At 48.7% G+C, this 14,405-nt stretch overlaps 1 protein-coding gene across 4 annotated transcripts in view; it reads left to right on the top strand.

Annotated features, from left to right (window-relative positions):
- The window catches only part of LAMA5 (laminin subunit alpha 5), a 96,405-nt gene that overhangs the window by 27,590 nt on the left and 54,410 nt on the right, over positions 1-14,405 (top strand). The window lies entirely within an intron of this gene.

Below are 14,405 nucleotides of genomic sequence, written 5' to 3'. Positions count from 1 at the left end.
CTGCCTGCGGACGGGGCAGGTTACCAAACGTTGGTGTTGTAACTGCCATCTCTGCAAAGACTAACTGGAAGCTTAGATCACCCATCGGGCTCTCTCCTGCCTAAGCACCTTTAAAGATATCTCCATACTCTTTGTCTCTCCCCTGTTTTCTGTGGTAACAGCCCAAAGGTAATGGGAGATGCAGGATGTGAATGGACTTTTCAGATGTTCTAGACCTTCATTCCCAATGTGGGAAATGCTTTAAAATATCTGTTTTGCCCACAAAGACTGCAGTGTATTTTTCCCTTTAAAATCATGTTTAATGAGATTTTTTTTTAAAAGAATTAAAATACCAATAAAAGCAGGAGGGCATAAGCCAAACATTTAGAAAAAACCCCTTGAGGATAAAATGAGTTTGTGAGCAATTTGGTCTCAAACTTTGTGGGAATTGGACTAGATCTGTGACGTCTTCCCGGATATCCCTACATAATTTGGAGCCCTAAAAATAACACAAAACTCGAATAGCCCAGATGACCTTGAAGCTGCTTTGCAAGAGACTTGCAGTGTAGCCAGACTAGGTGAACACCCTACAGCACATCTACGTTTCGGAAACCCCTGATGAGGCAGTTGGGGGATTGCTAATTGGTTACTGGTCTTCATTAGTATCGGTCTTTGACAGATAGGGCTCCTGGGTTTGCTTCTGCAATGAGCAAATAGTGATGGGAGACCGTGGCCTCTTTTGGAAATGTGAGGCGAGTCTAAAGGGTCCAATTAAGTCGGTCCCAGGGAGGGCTGTTTCACAGAAGACCGCAGCCCTCGGTGCTGCCGGCAGTGCTGACGGGGAGCCCGCTGCAGTGATTTATTCTTGGGCTCTGCTGTTGCACGAGCCCCAGCGCTGACCCACGGGGCCAAGCAGCTCAGCGGAGGAGATGCAAGTGTATGCAAAAAGGTACTTACAACAGAGGTCTGGTTTGAAACAAAGCAGCCAATTTCCTTTCACCACAGACAAGCTTTATCTCAGGAGATTACATTTGTCTCGAATGGAGCCTCTGGTGTCATAACCGCGCTCTTCCTGGGCAGATATAGGCTTGCGCAAAAATCCCATAGCGGCAGGCTGGGCTCTGGTTGTGGCTGTGACTCATGAACCCTGGCCTATGTGGGAGGTGCTGGGACCAGGGAGTTTGGGGGTTTTGTTTTTTGGGGTTTTTTTGTTTTTTTTTTGTTTGGTTTTTTTTTTTTTTTTAAAAAAACTGGCAGAGGAGAAGAGCTGCAGGGCTTGTTGTCCTGCACACTGCTGAGTGGGGCAGCTCAGGTGCCTTTTGAGGCGTCTCGTCGGTGCCTGGCTGCTGCTGTGGGTCTGTGCCCCTGCAGACGTGTGCATCCTGCTGTGCTATCAAGGGAGAGGGCTGCCTGCCACCTGGGTTCCGTCTTGCTGGTCTGACAGGCATGGAGATTTCTCCCAGTAGTCGTGAATGCACGTTGTCCATAGAAAAGGACATAGCTGGGACACGGTCTTCTCAGCCAGACAGAGAAGGCTGTTTTCTCCAGCTCCTTGGAAACACTTTTCAGTGCACTCTCTCAAATACAGCTGCAGGAATCAACTGCTACACAGTCGTTGTCCTAAAAGGGTTGCAACATGGATTGCAGGTAGGCTGCTTAATAAGTCCATCATACCTTAGACCATGTTTTATGGTCCTGGCACAAACGTAGCTGGGCTGTGTTTGCCTTTTCTCCTCCTCCCATGAACCCAGTGGATGCTCTCTAGTTTGAGATTAGTGATGGGCTGCAGACAGGTCTGTCTGGTTTGAGCAGCGCTTTACCAAGCTGAGCTCAAGGCGCTGTAGTTACCCTGTCTTCATCAGCCAGGGGCGATTGCTTCTCCTCATCTCTGCATGCAAAACCCCATCCTGCCTCTGCAAGTGTGCTGGATAGCCAGGTTGCTGAAGGGTTTGGACTGGTGTATGTATATACTTTCTTTTTTTCTTTTTTTTTAGCTTATTCATATTGTTCTGTGATGTTAAATGTTCTTTTTGAAGCTGGGGCAGGAAGAGGCTGGAGATAAGATGACAATAAAAGGCTGGAGTAAACCCTGCAAGCAGAGATAATGCACTTCAGAGAATACGGGTGAACTGGCAGACTGGAAAGTTCAAGGAAATCTAAACTTCTTGCCAGTCAGGTTGCTTACTTTTCTCACCAACCACTCTGCACAGCCAGCTTGGCTTGTGATGTACCTGAAACAGCTTCTAGTTTAACTTGAACCACCTGTTAGATACAAGTTCATTATGTTCAGAGCTGTGCGACATCATGTATATTATTTCACTTTTTTTTTTTTTTTAATCTTAGTCCATTTAAAGGATTTTGCTCTTATACCTGGCCGAAATCACAAGGTCTCTTGTGTACCCTCCCCTGCATTCTTGTTCCATGAATCCATCTTGCGATGTCTGACACTTCTACAAAGAGGAGAAATTCATCACTGTGCATTTTGTCTTGATTTTCCACCCTCCCACCCCAGCTCGTTGGGAAGTCAGCGTTGTATCGTTAGGGATTTGTTACCCCAATGGAGAGAGGTCTCCTGCCTGTCTGCATTGCAGGTTTCTTTCTCTTAAGTGTCTGAGTTCAGGAGGTGTTGAAGGCAGAGCGATGATGGGGAGATACAATGAGCTACAGGAACTGGTTGCAGGGTCATGCCGGCTCCATGGGGTTTCAAACCAAAATCCTTTCTCAAAGGATGGTTTTGAAAATTGCTGAGCATTACATCTCATAGGAGCTTGAGAAGAGAGCTTGGGCTCTCTACCTTCCTGCTCAGTTTGGACCCAAACTGAGAACCAGGCAGACTCTTCTTTCTAACTGTGCTGATTTCTTTGCTTGGCTTGAAATGCCTTCAGGGATTCTGCATTGGTAAGCACCCCATCTTTCTTGGGGTGTAATTTAACCACAAACAGTGTTCGCTGAGCTTAGACACCAGCAATACAACATAGGTGCCACCTACTATGCTACGCAGTGATTTACTTCAGCACTCCCAAGCTGATCTTCAGTGGCCCACACTGTTTCCATACAGAAATTGTGCAAAAATTGATGGCCTTGCTGTGCTGCCGCTGCTTTTTAATTGTGGAGCAGAAGAAATGAAGTGGTATGAAAGGTCAGACCAGATTTCTTAGCGAGGAGCTGTTTGCTGTTTGGAGGAAGTTGAGGAATTTTGGCCCAGTGCACGCTGAAATTCCTGCTTGGTTGTGTGGGAGCTTTGGCTCGGGGGAGGCAGCTCTGCTCGCAAATCCATTGAGGCTTTGCCTTGACTTCTGTTTGTAAGGACACAAACACTTTGCATCTTGCAAGCTGTATTGTGCCTGCCCGAACTGGTGGTGGCTTGCAAGGGTGGGAATCAGCGGAGCCATGCAGAGGAGCCCATCTGCTCTCCCCAGCCTCCTCCCAGGAAGGTTCACGGAGAAGGGGCTGCAGCATGGGCAGAGCCTGGAGGACCCAAGTACACCAGAGGCTTTGAGCTCTGCTGCGCTGGACCATGGACCTGTGCTTTCTCACAGCTGTGCCCATACATCTGGGTCTGGAATGTGCCATGTTTTAACAACTTGCTTTCATTGCGATTGCTGCCAAAGTCACGGATTCCTTCTATATGTTTTAAAAGCAAACAATCCATGACTGTGGACGCTTTATTCTCTGTGTCTCAGCACACATGCAGCTGGGTGAACAGTTAACCAAATTAACTGAGAGCTGTTAAATTATACTCGGAGGAATTGAGAAAGATCGGGAGCAGCGCCGAGCTCTGAGTGGCAAACTCTTGGTGAAATCCTCTCGTGGCTATGTTGTCCTTGGCTGGTAGAGGGATGAACATGGTCTTTTAATGGGATTCTTTCTTTTCCTTGTGCTCAAGGTCATAGTTTCTACCCCGTTAGACTGCATGTTGATAAACAGGAGGTACCAGGCAGGGCCATCGTTACTAAAAGTATTACAGCTCTTAGACTTCAAGCCCCTTCTCTCTCTGTCCCATGAGCGGATGCCCAGGGATGCCTTACAGACTGTATCTACAGCTGCTGGGACAGGTTGGCAGTAGGTAGGGCCTGGGCTGGGCTCTCCTCCCAGCCGTGCTAGTTGTGCAGAGATGGTCAGTCACTGGGGAAGAAAGGAGGGACAGGTTTTTCTCTAGAGTTGGACCTTCTCCCCTCTGCACAGCAAGAAATAATGGATAGACTGGTTTTTTAGCCATGTGGAGAGAGGTTGTGGCAACATACTGTGCCATCCTCTCCTTCATACGTGTGTATTGCCTGTTGTTTGAGTCTTCCTTCACAAAGCAACCAGTTGATGTTATTTGAAATGTCGGTGTAAGATTGTTCCCTGAGCAAAGGCGGCGCTGGGGTGAGCTGCTCTTGAGGGAGGTCGTCCACGTGGACGGCAGCATTGGAGAATGACCCAGACGGATGCAGAGTGAAGGTTTATTCACCTTCACTAATAAATTCACCTAATAAACCAAATTAAAAGGTTTATTTGCAGAGCAGTGCCACATTGGAGCTCACTGTGAGGCGCTGAGCCCTTCATCCTGGGCATGGGGACCGGCCATGTCCTCCCAGGCCAGAGATGTGCTCGTTGTCTAAAATTAGCCGTGGTAGGGTGGGGCACTCCAAGGAGATTTTTTTTTTTTCCCATTAGGCTCTTGAAGTCTAGCTGGCATTAAAAACTGAGTCAGTTCTTTCCCATTAGTTACCAAAAGAAAATACTCTCCCTGTGTGTGAACTGACAGCTCCCTGAAGAGACTAATGCTTCTTGCTGTCTCAAATAACTGCTGTCAGATTACATGCCTCGAGTCATGCTTTTTCTTAGCAATTTCAGATTTAGGATGCAAGCACACCAGTTAGTATTAGCAAGCAGGAACTCCCTGATTTTTCTATTTACAGAAAAGCACATTTTTCTGTATGTTTTGGGATTACTAGAGTTTTTGCTGGTATAGTTTTCATTTTGCTAAAATTAGTTGCAAACTCCTGTTAGTTCAAGGCAGGAGAGTTAAGGCAGTGGACCAAAGGCCTTTGAAAATCAGCCCCAAGAACAATGTGGTATTTTTTTTCTGCTCAAAGCCATCATCATGTAGGTGGCTGGATTTATTTAGCTGTCTGGATTTGAGAGATTTCCAGTTAAATTCCTCTACAATACCAAGTCTTTCTGGGGCATCTGCTCGTTGCTCACCTGTCTACGCGAAGGTCCTTGCAGGCAGTTTGGCTTCTTCTCTTCTGCGCATCAGGCAGCACGGCACAAGCACACGTTACTTCACAGTGGGGGCCATCGATGCCTACGCATTAGTGCGCCTTGTGCCTCCGGGAGCCCAGAGAGTGATGTTCATTTTCCATTTTTCTTCTTTGAGTCACTTTTTTTCCTTACTCCTCAGTTCAAGTAATACCATATTTTACTGGGAGGAAGGCCCTGGTATGAACTGCTGCTAATCCTGCCAGTGACTAATTATGATGCAGATATTTTCCCAGAACACCTAACTCCCCCAAAACATTCCTAGAAGCATTTAACAGTCAAAGACAATGGAGACCTCCAGGTAAATAGTCTGAGAATCTGAAATCCTGAGTATAGTTACAATGTCTTATCTCTGAAGCATTAGGAAGTTTTAAGGGCATCTTTACCGCCATGACTGTGCTGGGCTTCTGCCGGTGTTTGCAAGAGGATTAAAGCAACTGGGGAGGGTTGCAGTCCTCGTGGTTGGGGCACCCGCTCCTCTCCAAGTTCTGTGGCCTCAGCCTGCTCCTGGGCTAGGCTGGGCTGGCCTTGGGGGCCAGCGTTTGTCCCCCTTTATGGGCTGTCTGCATTGTGGTGGCAGGAGAGTCCGCTTAGCCCTTCCCTGAGGGTGTGCTAGTTCAAGTTTGGGCTAAAAGACAAATATTTAAGTCTTGTCTCTAAGGGGTTACTTTACACTTTTCTCAGCAACCTAGAAAGTGCAAAGGCCGTCTCAGCCAAGTGCGGGGTATCTCCTAATGCACAGTGAAAGCCTAGTGTGGGCGAAGTCCTTATCTGTAAGTGACTGAAGCCTCATCCCAAGGAATTCCAGCCATCCCCTTCTGTCCTGACCGCGCTTTGCTCTGCGGTGATGCCTCCGGTTACCTACGCCCGCCTTGGGCATGTCTGGCTCCAGTAAGTGACGCTTGGGTGGCTGTTGGGCAAACACAGGAAGGGCTGATGCTGAATTCAGGAGGGACCCCGCTCGCTGGGGTTTAAGCACAAGCTTGTGTTTGAGTGTGGACAGGTTGGTGTGTGGGCGTCCCCTGAACGCTGCACGTGTAGCTGTGTGGCACTTGCTGTTTGCAGCTCCAGGCAGGCAGGGATTTAACGGGATGCTCCCCAAACCCCGCAACCTGCCCATACTCCTCCATGCCTCTCTCCTTAGCGTCAGCCAGCTGAACCTGCTGCATATTAGGCTCTTGCTGCTGCCCTGTTGGTGGCCATTTCTAAAACTTGGCTATCCAAATCTTCAGTTCAGCACTGTGCAGGCTCACCAAGACACAAGTGATGGCACTGCTCTGCCCCGGCTTGCGCCAAGTGCTGCGGATTTGGTCCCCCAAGGATTTTTGGCAGAAGGCGTGTATAGCGCTGGCTGGGGAGGGACGACTTGCACAGGAGGATGCTGTGAAGATAAAGCAGGGCTGTGTGTGAAATTAGTGAACGAGCCAAATCCGTCTCAGAAGTGGTGTTTAAAGAAAAAATCCTTTGTGGAAAATGCTCTATCAGCTGTTCACCTAAGCTAAGCCGCTTAGAAAGGGAACAGGCGCTGTTTAGAAAATAACATTGTAAAACGTTGGGTTGCTGTTAGTTATGACACTGAGCAGGTTTCACACTGGCTGGTAGTTCCGAATCTGTGGTTTCCAGGAGAGTGTTTTCTTTGATCTCTCTCAATAAAACTCTTTGAGTTTTGAGAGAAAAATTTGAAACCAGGTTGGTGCAAAACTCAGTCCCTTTCCTGTCCCCTGAGTCTCAGGGCTCGCCTCGCTCCCCAGCCCTTGCAGAGATGTTTGAATAGGTACAGCTTTGCAGCTCTGTCCTCTCCCCCAGGCATCTCAGGCTTGGGTCTGCCCGGGTCTCTGGCTCTCTGGTGCATGGCCTGGGCCAGGCAGGGGCTGTCCCTCACCTCCTGGAGCAGCTGCGGGCTCCGGGAAGCCAGGGCACTGCTGTCCCCAAGCCTCTGCCTTGTCCCAGACTTTCTGGAGGAAGACAAGCGCTAACCTGCCTACCGGGGCAGGCAGCTCTGGTTTCTCTCCGAGAGGCATGGGGCACCCTGAAGGGTTTCTGAGCCATGGGTGTGATGAGTTGCAACGGACTCTGCAGACAGTGAAAGGGGATGGGTGGTTGTTTCTAAACCTCGGCCATCAAAATCTTGGGATACAAGCATATGGGAGCTTCTCATTCAGAACCCCGTAACCCTGCATGAATAATTTGGAAAAAATGTCATTTTTAGGGGTGAGGACTTGACACACAGACATACGAGAATGAGGCAGGAGGTGCTGTGAGCAAAAGAGGGAAACGGGGGCAAAGTGTGTGTTTCGGTACACACCCATCTTTCAAACACTAACTTTTGTGCTTTTTTGGGGGGTAGTTTGTTTGGTGTCAGGGACTTGAATATTTTATAAAAAATGACTGGAGAAAAATCCATGCCTGCTTGGAGGGGAAGCACCTTTTTTTGCTGCCTGAAAGGGTTGAAATAGTTCTTGTGTGTTTGGAAATAAAAGGTAGACACATACTAAGCAGCAGTTAAATGTGAGAGATTTCAATAAAGGATTCTGATGTATAGGCTAGGAAGAAATAAATCTGCTCTAGGACAGCAGAAGCTCAGCAGGGGGACAGTCAGGCTGTTAATGAGTAAATCCATTGCTTCAATGAGAATAAATGATTACAGGCAAAAGATGCAAAAGGGGCAGAGCACTGACCTATGAAAATTCAAAGCAAGTCAGAAGCTCTCTGGCTTTCTGGGGCTTCTTCACCTTCCACACAGTTGTTTGCAGGGATAAAAGGTGCACGAAGAGGCTTGATAGCTTATTAGCTTTAGTTTCTGCCACTTCTGGGAAGAGCAGATGTGGTGCCAGTGCTGCCGAGCGTTTCCAAGCCCGACGAGTGCTCGCTGTGCCCACGGTAGCTGGGCAGGCGCTTGCCTGAACGCTGGTGCCCGGGCGGCAGACAGAGGTGACCTGTGCTCCTGGGGAGCTGCTTTTCCCTGCGGCTGTGGACAGATAACCCCATCCAGGCTCTGGCCTCTGCCACCTTTTCCAGGTGGGCTTGTGGCTGCAGCGTTGGACCAAGGCAGTGCCTGGAGGATGGATGGGCTTGGGAGGAAGCAAAAGCATCGGTCACTTTTGAAAGCTCTGGGGGAAAAAGAAAAAAAAAAAAAATTAAAAAACCCCACGGCTTTCCCTTTCCACAGTTGCTCTGCAATGATGCCTGTTTGAAATGATTCATCTGGGATTTCTCCGCCTTCTCTGCTTCGGTCTAGGTTTTGGGGATGTCTGGAGCTGCAGCGAGTGACCCAGACTGGGGTGCGGTATGCCCCAAAATGCCGCAGGTGCCTGCTGTGCATGTGCTGGAGCCCTTTGGGCTGACCACCGCTCCCGGCTGTGCCGCATGTACTCAAGAGGCCTCATGTGGCCCTTAAGAGTAGGATTTATTGCCCGTGCGCTGGGCCGTTGGGCCGCACCTGCTCGCCTGGCCCGTCCGATCCTTCCAGGAAATCCCAAGCAGGAATACGGCAGCACTGGTAATGCTATCCACACGCACGCTCCACGGGGATATTTAGCAGCAGTTAGGAAGAGATGAACTGCTTTGTTTTTACATGGTGCTATTTTAATAAGTCAACGCCAAAGGTAATAAATCTGTCCTGCAGAAAATTAGAGAGTGGTTTACTATATAAACTACTCCTGCGCACTCCGGGGCTGGGAGTAGAGCTGCGCGTAGCTCCCAGCCAGCGTAGTCTGCTCGTACCTTTTTGTCAGAGGACCAAAAAAGGGCCTCTCTTACTGTTTGTCAAAATGTAGTTGCCAATATTACAGCAATGTGAAGACTTATTTTGCTTATTAAATGTTACTGTATGGCTTTGTGGCACCTTGGAGGAATATCATTGAGACTTCACCAAAAATCCCTCACCAGAGAAACACGGAGTGTGGCTGGGTCCAGCTTGCTGTCTTGTTTCCACATGTGCCTCCCAGGACTGGAAAACTGAAATCAGTGTCTCGAGGGAGAGAATAGAGGAGAAATGTCCCAGTTTGCCATCGTGTGCTGCCTATGCAGGAGGATAGATGGATGGATGGACAGAGAATGTGCTGCTCCAAAAGCAGCTGAGTTTCTCTTTGCCTCTCTGGGTCCTGGTTTTACTCTTCAAATCTTTGCTCTGTCACCCTGAGCAGTAATCAGAGTTATATTGTCATGGGATTTTGGTGCTGGATAAAGCTGCCCACTATCCAAACGTACAAAGGGATGGAGCGGGTGGGAGATGGAGGAAATGCCCTAATCTCCATCTTCCTCTCCTGGCTCCAGGACTTGCTCCCTCCTTCCAGGCACTGGGGCAGCCACAAGTGATTGTTACTAAGGAAACATGCTTCAAAACCACTAACAGCAACATCGGCTAGATGTAGGGATGTTACTATTTTCAAAGAAAGTTGGTTGCTAATTAAAATACTCCTGTCAGAATTTCCTGGCTGAAAACTCGTTTCGTGAAATCCCAGGCGATGGTCAGGGGTTGAGTTGTACCTGGCGTGCTTTCAGAGGTGGTGAGAGCAAGGGATCTGCTTGCCTGGAGACAAGTGTGTGCACCAAATCTGGTGCTTCACCTCCTTCCTCCATGGAGAAGGGGAAAAAAGTTGCCTAAGAGGCTGGGAGCATAGAGGTTTTTATTCATCTGACTGATAATAGGAGCTAAATAAAGGCTTTGGAAAAAAACCCGACCATTTCTCTTGCAGTGTTGGTTGGGCAGAACTGTACTGGAACTAAACATGGAATGAAAAGTCTGGCTTTTCTGCCAGCTCTATTTTTAGAGCTACTGCTCCGTCTTTGTATATATCTTTGTATATATCTTCGTTTTCTCAGCATATACACTTGAAGCAGGCCATCCGCCTTTATTTTTTCCGTCAGGCTGTGATATTCTGCAAGATAAGGACATCGGATGGAGGGGCAGGGGACTCACCAGATTTGACAAAAACCCCTCTGAATACCAGGGTGTGGATCCTGTTCCAGGGTTGGTTCCCTGCAGTCACTGGCTCCTGAATATTTTCTGTGCTCCACGCAGGAATGACCCTGACCCTTACATGCTAGAGGGGAGTGGGTGTGCAGTGTTGGCTGGCTTCTTTGTGTCCCAAAATTGCGGTCATGACTGGAATGAAATCGAGCAGCAGTCTAACAGCGCGCAGCAGCGCTAAGGATGGGGTTGGGTATGGAGCAGAGGAATCATGTTTGGCTTTGAAAGCAGGAGCAGGATAGCAATATCTGAACTGGGCTTCAGCTGGGATACTGCGGCTGATCCAGCAAGAACTCAGAGGTTCTTGTTCTTTCCTGTGAAAAGCATCAATAAAAGAAAAAAATTTAGCATGCTAGCCCTGGTCTTGGATATTTAACCCTGCCAGTAAGGAGTGGGACTGGCCCTTTGGAGAGCCCCCAGCAAGCATGGGCACAGTTCTCCCCAGTGCCCAACGCGTGTATGTGTGTGTATGTGTGCAAACCCCCATCTCCTATGACTTAAAATGTACTGATACCAGCTACATCTTCTTTCAGTTAGAGAGGACTCGTACGGGTCATGAGCCTGTGCGCTGCCCGACCCTGCCACTCCCCTGTCCCAGGAGCGCTTATGCCAGGGCTTGCAACCGGCAGCACTAGTTCTTTTTTTGGCTGTTTTTTTCACTTTATAAAGCACTGAGCCCTAGGCTTGTTTTTGAGTCAAGTCTCAGTGTTTGTGCAAAAAACGACTTTCACCATGCATCAATTTGACTGGATCGTAACCCATGCTCTCCAGAGGCAGAGGGCTTCTGAGAGCTAGAAGAGTGCGAGGAGTTTGGACTCGAGGACATTTAATTAGCAACATTTCTTTCCAGCATGAAACTGGACAGCAAGGAGGACCCCACAGAAACTCTGTGGGATTTACTGACTATAAACTCATAGCTGGCTGTCTTTGCAAAAAGATGAATGCAGAAGATAAGGATATGCCTCATTTCTGATTTTATGTTTGTGGTTGCTGTTCATTTGGAGCATTTCCCCATAAGTGTGAGGACAGAAATGCACATTCTGCTCTTTGAAAGCACTAAGAAGAGGTGACCTTTTGGAAAACATCTTTCCTCCATGGGTCTCAAAGCAATTTAGATGTGTCTTGAGTAAAGCAATTTAGATGTGTCTTGAGCTGAGGGACATGGTGTAGTGGTGGTCTTGGTAATGTTAGGTTTACGGTTGGACTCGATGATCTTAAAGGTCTTTTCCAACCTATACGATTCTGTGATTCTCTAAAACTGCCCAGTGCTTCTGTGAAAGCGGTCTATCCTCTGGGTCGAGGGATGCTCCGAGTGCGTACTGCAGACCTGGCTGGTGGTTTTCACTAAGATGCATTAAAAGTGGCTGAGGGGATTTTACATTGGGGCTCCTTTCACTATCAGGTGCTTCCCATCACTTCAAGCTGGGTACCCCAAAATCAGTCACCAAATTCCCTGGTTTAAAATAGAGATTCCTGATGTTTGGGTTAGGCTGTCTTATTTGACAGTCATCCTTACCCCACAGTATGAGGCAGGCACTGTTCTTCTTACTGTTCTCCAGAGGTTTCACACCAAAATGCCTCTCTAGCTGAATTGACGACGCTGCCTCCTGCATGGCTCCTGCCTGCAGCTTGCCTGCAAAGACCACCAGCCCGAGCTGTTGTTTCTTCCTTGTTTTCCCTCATTCCTGCCTACTTCTCTTTTTGTTCTCTTGCTTTTGCTGCTGTCTATCAGTTTTAAGGCTTTATCATGGAGGAACACAGTCCTATACCAGGGTCCGTCTCAGGTAACGACCATATTTTCAGAGGCACGGAGTTATGTGCATGAGGTGTCTCCTAGGGCCGCAGAGGTCTGGTAGCTCTCAAGGCAGACCCCAGGGATGGCGTTAGCACCAGAGCAGTCAATCGAACGTGTAACCCCAAATGGTGCTGTTGTGCTCGGGTTTGCAATATTGCTTTGTCTTAGCAGCGCTTTGTTCTGCGTTTTGGTGTGAAAAGGAGGATTATCCCTTTTGCAGCCCATCGGCTCTTCCAGTGCCTGAGACCAGAACAGGCGCAGGGTACGCTGGAGCCGCAGTGAATTTTGTCCAGCTAAAAGCTATGCCAGATTCCAGCCAGAGCATTAGTTTATTCCCTATAGAATAAAGCCAGAAGAGGATTTACAGTGGAGGGAAGGTGTAACTTCACTGGCTGGTACTCAGCACTGTTCCCAGGCCAAGAGGCAGATGTTAAGCTGTGAGAACTGGTCCTGCAGAGAAAGCAGATGCCTGAGCTGAAGCCTCGTGGGCTTCACTAACAAGTAACAGCTCTGCTGAGAGGGTAAGTGGGCAGAAAATGCTGCTCCTGCAGAAAAGTTTAGTCTCATACGCCTTGACAACACGTAGGTTGCAGAGGGGAATTAAGGCAGCATTTAGGTCTGTTTTTCCTTAGTTTTTAGCAACTTGAAAAGGATGTCTGTTTCTCCCTTGATTGGACTTGCAAGTCTTTTGGCAGCAGGGAAACTGTGTTGGGTGACCACTGTGATTTCTTCATTTTGGATGGCACCAGTCCTTACCAGTGCAAACCCTGAGAATGGTGACAAATCCCAGCCTCCTGCCCATTCGCAGCTGGAGAATGGCATCTGACTTGGTGTGCCTCAGGATCCTGCCCCTTTCCCAGCTGGATCTAATTCACTCCTTCCTGAGCATCTCTCTTGAGCCTCCCTAACCTACACCCAGGTGTAAGTTCAGGTGCCACCAGCCTGTGGTGGGAACCAGAGCAATGCCTGATAAGTGGAGGAGAGGCTGTCCTGGAGCCAGAGGAGTGTCCGGCAGGAGCCTGGGGAAGTTTTTGCTGGTGTCTCTTGCTGAGGTGGAGACTGAGCCGGTGCCGGTCCGCAGGGCTGCACCCGTCCTCTTGCTCCATACCCACACAACAGCACTCAGACCCCCTTGTCTGAATCACCATAGCAAGGCACATGCTTTATGGATAACTAGGTAGATTTAAATGCCTCTTCCTTGTCTCTTTTTCCCTTTAAAAAGTCTTCTATGGATTGTCAGGGCTATTTTTGAGGCATGTTATTATTAATACTCACCCTCTGGCTCAGCGATGTGTGTGGCTGGGGCAGGGCCGAGGTGCAGGCTGCTGTTTTGGCCCTCCTGCAGCTGGTTATGGCTGGGGTGGGCAGGCTGAGACGGGCATGGAGCCGTCCTTTTCCTCCCCTTGCAGAAGTGTCCCTCTGGGTACCTGTTAGTCTTCGGGGGATGTACGCTCACGCAGCACCAGCTTTGTATGAGGAGGGACTCCTGAGCTATAAATCTGTGCTTTTCAAGCACTAAACTCCCTTTTGGGTTGTTTTTGACGTTAGGAATTTTCTCTGATAAGAGAACTTTATTTGCCTTTAAATATCACTTTGTGACAGGATGATGGAGTGGGGATTCTTGGAGCGAGCCCGTGCCAGCCGGGGAAGGGAAATTCTGCTGGGACTTTTGTTTCTCTCTAGCACTGACATTTTAGCTCTTTAAAAGAGTACGATTATTTTATTTTTGGCAAGGGTGTGTGTGCACACGTCAGTGTCCAGACAAATGGGAGCAGGCCAGTGTTAGAGCTATGCTGAAGCCAAGTGGGTCTCCTGCTCTCCCCTCCCTGTGGCACCTGGGGAAGAAGAGCTGTGCTGGGGCTTTTCTGCAACCAACTTAAAAACACAGGTTGTGTGGGTGAAGCAGGGCTGACATGTAGAGACCCTTTAAAAAAAAAAAAAGAGGGAAGGATTTTTTGATACTGTGTGCGAGGTGCAGTTGGATGTTCCCAGGCTGGCAGTCCAGGGTGTTACCTGTTACCCCAAGAACAGCCCGAAAGCCAAGTCCCCCAGAACAGCTTTGTAGCACTTAGCAGCTTTTCATGATCACCTTGCAGAGCTTGGTGGTGGGGGCCAAACCTTTGCCTTGCCAAGCCAGGATGAGATTCTCTCGGTAGGGCTTTGATAGGGCAGTGGTGCTGGTTTATAGTGCCTCCTGCTTTGGTCGAGGCTAAGTCTAAGGTGTCACCCAGCACAATATCCTGAGTACGGCGTGTAGCCACAAAGTCTGTGTTTTGTTTGCATTTGGACTGGTGGGAGCTGAGCTCCCTAATCTGGCTCTCTCCAGCAGCCGTGTCGTATCACGATCCTTTTAGATACGGATGATTTTGCTCCACAGGCTGCTTGTGAGCAGCAGGATCTGCAAAGTGCCAG

Source organism: Mycteria americana, chromosome 14, assembly GCF_035582795.1.
Source record: "Mycteria americana isolate JAX WOST 10 ecotype Jacksonville Zoo and Gardens chromosome 14, USCA_MyAme_1.0, whole genome shotgun sequence".
NCBI lineage: Eukaryota > Metazoa > Chordata > Aves > Ciconiiformes > Ciconiidae > Mycteria > Mycteria americana.
The sequence above is the reverse complement of the archived record's forward strand: the minus strand, read 5'-3'. Positions and strand labels throughout refer to the sequence as shown.